Source organism: Artemia franciscana, unplaced genomic scaffold, assembly GCF_032884065.1.
Source record: "Artemia franciscana unplaced genomic scaffold, ASM3288406v1 Scaffold_1737, whole genome shotgun sequence".
Taxonomy (NCBI): Eukaryota; Metazoa; Arthropoda; class Branchiopoda; order Anostraca; family Artemiidae; genus Artemia; species Artemia franciscana.
The window spans coordinates 51,211-56,644 of NW_027062934.1; positions in this window are offsets into that span (position 1 = coordinate 51,211).

The following is a 5,434-nucleotide window of genomic DNA, read 5'->3' on the forward strand; positions in this document are numbered from 1 at the left end:
CTGTTCTTTTGATTCCTCGGCACGCTTTCTTTTCTGACTTTCTCTATCAGCAGCAAGTTTTTTGGCATAGACTCTTTGAGCATCTTCCTCGGCTGTTGCCATTGTAAGTTCATCAGTCATTTTAAAGTTAAACATTAATAGATTTCTACTTGAACATATGTCTTAAATATCTTTAATGACGTCATCGTCATAGCAAAAAAGACGACAACTAACTTCATGACGTCAGTCAACATACAAACAAGACGTCACCTGACAGACACATCCACAGACAACTTATCTATATCTTCTATATAAATAAAAATAAGTTGTCTGTCTGTCTGTGGATCAGGTGACGTCATTTCTCTGTGTTGACTGACGTCATGAAATTAGTTGTCGTCATTTTTGCTTTGACGGTGACGTCATTCAAGATATTTAAGACATATGTTCACGTAGAAATCTATTAATGTTTAAGTTTACAATGACTGATGAACTTACCATGGCAAAAGCCGATGAAGATGCTCAAAGAGTCTATGCCAAAAAACTTGCTGCTGATAGAGAAAGTCAGAAAAGAAAGCGTGCCGAGGAATCAAAAGAACAGCAAGGAAACAGGCTTGAGGCTGATAGAGAAAGAAAGAACAGAAAGCGTGCGTGCCGAGGAATCAAAAGAACAGCAAGGAAACAGGCTTGAGGCTGATAGAGAAAGAAAGAACAGAAAGCGTGCCGAGGAATCAAAAGAACAGCAAGGAAACAGGCTTGAGGCTGATAGAGAAAAAAAGAACAGAAAGCGTGCCGAGGAACTACCAGAGCAACACGGAAGCAGACTTGCTGCTAAAAGAGAAAGTGAAAAAAGAAGGCGTGCCGAGGAATTACAAGAACAGCAAGAAATCAGGTTTGCTGCTGATAGAGAAAGTAAGAAAAGAAAGCGTGCCAAGGAATCACAAGAACAGCAAGAAATCAGGCTTGCTGCTGATAGAGAAAGTAAGAAAAGAAAGCGTGCCGAGGAATCAGAGCAACCTGAAAGTTATCGCCTGGCATTCAGGTACAACCCAGTCGATTATTATAGCTTGAGTAGATGTGTTCAAATCGGGACAATGTCTAAAATTTGTCCCTATTGCAAGGCCTTGAAATTCAATGGTGAAACAATGGGAATATGTTGCGCCTCAGGAAAAGTTAAACTTCCTCTATTGGCTGCACCACCAGAGCCATTGAAGACGAATGAATGCTTGCCTGAAAAATTCTAATTTATGGGCACACGTAAAAATATTAAAATTAACTACAAATATGCGTGTCCGATTGCAAAAACGATGACTCTGGTCAAACATTTTCAGATCAATTGCTGACAATTGGAAACGGAAAGCTCCCAGTAGACTCAATTTCAGGACGTATACAACTACCTGCTGATTTCTGTAATTTAGTGACGTCCAAAAATGAATTGATTGAAAAAGTATTTCTTTCCACCACACGTGCTACAACTAAAAATAGGCGTACCAATAATACTTTTAAGAAATATAAACCCACCAAAGCTTTGCAATGGCACTCGACTTGCCGTAAAAAAAACAATGGAAAACCTAATAGAGGCCACAATCATGACAGGGCCTTTTGAGGGTGAGGCTGTTCTTATTCCTCGCATTCCCATGATTCCAACGGATCTGCCTTTTCAATTTAAAAGATTGCAATTCCCAATTCGATTAGCATTTGCAATCACCATTAACAAAGCTCAAGGTCAATCATTACAAAAATGTGGTATAGATCTTAATACTGATTGTTTTTCCCATAGACAATTGTACGTTGCATGTTCGAGGGTCGGTAAACCTGACAATCTATTTATATGCAGCGACAATTGGACAGCGAAGAATGTTGTATATTCGCAAGTTTTACGCAGTTAATTTGTATTGTATCTATCTATCTATCTATCTATATAAAAACGAGTTGTGTGTATGCATGTTTGTTTGTTTGTAAAAAGAGCGTTTGCATATGATGTCATTATTAGTACATACGGCTTTGTATATGCAGAGACAATGGGAAAGCCAAGAATATTGTATATTCGCAATTTTTACGTAGTTTAACTCCTGCAGACGAAATAAATGCTTGCCTAAAAAATTCTAATTTATGGGCACACTTAAAAATATTAAAATTAACTACAAATATGTGTCCGATTGCAAAACGAAGACTCTGGTCAAACAGTAGACTCAATTTCAGGACGTATACAACTACCTGCTGATTTCTGTAATTTAGTGACGTCCAAAAATGAATTGATTGAAAAAGTATTTCCGAATATTCTAAAAAATTATAAAAATAATAAATGGCTAAGTGAAAGAGCGATTCTTGCACCCAAAAATATAGAAGTCCACGAAATCAACAATATTGTTTTGACCAAGATTCGAGACCAGGCAGTCCTTTACAAGTCAGTCGACACAGTTTTGGAACCAAATGAAGCGGTTAATTATCCATCTGAATTTTTAAATTCCATAGATCCTTCAGGGTTTCCACCACACGTGCTACAACTAAAAATAGACGTACCAACAATACTTTTAAGAAATATCAACCCACCAAAGCTTTGCAATGGCACGCGACTTGCCGTAAAAAAAACAATGGAAAACCTAATAGAGGCCACAATCTTGACAGGGCCTTATGAGAGTGAGGCTGTTCTTATTCCTCGCATTCCCATGATTCCAACGGATCTGCTTTTTCAATTTAAAAGATTGCAATTCCCAATTCGATTAGTATTTGCAATCGCCATTAACAAAGCTCAAGGTCAATCATTAGAAAAATGTGGTATAGATCTTAATACTGATTGTTTTTCCCATGGACAATTGTATGTTGCATGTTCGAGGGTCATTTGCATGTTCGCGCCACACCAACTAGGTGTTGGGGTGGCGCGAAGCGCCACCCCAACAGCTAGTATCTATATATATAAAAATAAGTTGTCTGTCTGTGGATCAGGTGACGTCATGTTTTTGTGTCGACTGACGTCATGTTTCGACTGACGAAATTACAGACCGGGACATCGGGACGCAAATGAACTACAAAAAAACCTAAAAAGAAAAAAAAGCTAAAAAGCTAAAAAAAACTAAAAAAGAAAATAAATGAAAAGGAAAAAAAAATGAAAAATAATGAAAAAAAAATAAAAAAAAAAGAAAAAAAAACTAAAAAAAGGTAAAAAACTAAAACCTAAAAAAAGACCAATTCAAAAAACGAATGTATATACAGACCGGGACGCAAATGACGACCGGGACACCGGGACATGACGACCGGGACACAGGGACAAAACTACAACAGGGATGCGGGGGGCTCGGGGGATATATAAATGACGATGGCGACACAGGGAATCGTCGATTAGCAATCACCATCAACAAAGCCAAGGGCAATCATTAGAATCATGAGGTACAGATATATACAGATATGAGTACAGATATGAGGTACAGATATATATATATATATATAATATAGTATATATATATATATAATATATATATATATATATTATATATATATATATATATATATATATATATATATATATATATATTTATATATATATATATTATATATATATATACTAGCTGTTGGGGTGCGCTTCGCGCCACCCCAACGCCTAGTTGGTTGGGCACTTCGCGCCCCCCCAAGCCCCCCCGCGCGCGTCAGTCGTTACGCGCCATATTAGTTACGCGCTATTGTAGTTATGTCCCTGTGTGCCAACTGTGAATATAGATAGATATATATACATTTTTTTAACTACGTAAAACTTGCGAATGTACAACATTCCTGGCTGTACATTGTCTGTGCATATAAATAGATTGTCAGGTTTACCGACTCTTGAACATGCAACATATAATTGTCCATGGGAAAAACAATCTCAGTTCAGATCTATACCTCATTATTCTTATGATTGCCCTTGAGCTTTGTTGATGGTGATTGCTAATCGAACATTCCCTGTGTCCCTGTCGTCATTTATATATCCCCCTGTTTCCCCCGGCGTCCCCGTGTTGTTGTTTCCCTGTGTCCCGGTCGTAATTTGTGTCCCAGTGTCCCAGTCTGTAATTTCTCTTTGAGTGTCGCGGTCGTCATTTATATTCCCTGTGTCGCGGTGTCCCCGTCGTCATTTTTGTCTCGGTCGTCATTTGTGTTCCGGTGTCCCGGTCTGCAATTTTTCTTTGAGTGTCCTAGTTGTCATCTATATTCCCTGTGTCCCGGTCGTCATTTATGTCCCGGTGCTTTGTTGATGGTGATTGCTAATCGAACATTCCTTGTGTCCCGGTCGCTTTCTCTTTGAGTGTCCCGGTCGTCATTTATATTCCCTATGTCCGGTCGTCATTTGTGTCCCGATGTCCCGGTGTGTAATTTAGTCAATCAACAAACATGGTGTCAGTCAACACACAAACATGATGTCACCTGACAGACACATCAACAGACAACTTACTTTTATATATATAGATATATGTTTTTAACTACGTAAAATTTGCGAATATACAACATTCTTCGCTGTCCCATTGTCTGTGCATATAAATAGATTGTCAGGTTTACCGACTCATGCAACATATAGTTGTCCATGGGAAAACAATCCGTATTCAGATCTATACCTCATTATTCTAATGATTACCCTTGAGCTTTGTTGATGGTGATTGCTAATCGAACATTCCCTGTGTCCCCGTCGTCATTTATATATCCCCCTGTGCCCCCGGCATCCCTGTTGTAGTTGTGTCCCTGTGTCCTGGTCGTCATTTATATTCCCTGTGTCCCGGTCGTCATTTGTGTCCCGGTGTCCCGGTCTTTAATTTCTATATACTTATAATGACGTTAAATGCAAACCCACAAAGAAACAAACATGCATATATACAACTTATTTTGATATATATAGATATCTTTTATTTTTTCTTTTTTTCTTTTTTAGTTTTTTCTTTTCTTAGTTTTTTTCTTTTTTAGTTTTTCTTTTTTTTAGTTTCTTCTTTTTATTGATTTGTTTTCTTCAATTTGTCAATGTTCATTCTAAAATTGACACTTGGAAAAACTTTACGTGCCAAGCATGCTGAAGCTCAACAATTTATAATAAACCTAAATATTTTGGGTATCTGTTTTAAGGTTCTCGAATTACTTTAATCTATTGTCAAAATATATTGAAATTTTTGTGCAATTCCCAGTTTTTTTAGTTTTTTAGCTTTTTTATAGTTTTTTTTCTTTTTAGTTTTTTACCTTCTTTAGTTTTTTTTAGGTTTTTCTTTTTAGGTTTTGTCTTATTTTAATTTTTTTCTTTTTTTTCGTTTTTTCGTTTTTTTCTTTTTAGTTTTTTTTAGTTTTTTACCTTTTTTCTTTTTTTCAGTTTTATTTTTTCAGTTGGTAATATTCTATCTTTTTGAATGTTTTTCAATTTATCAATATTCAATCTAACATTGACAGTTGGAAAAGTCTTCACGTGCCAAGCATGCTAAAGGTCAACAATTTATAATAAAAATCAAAA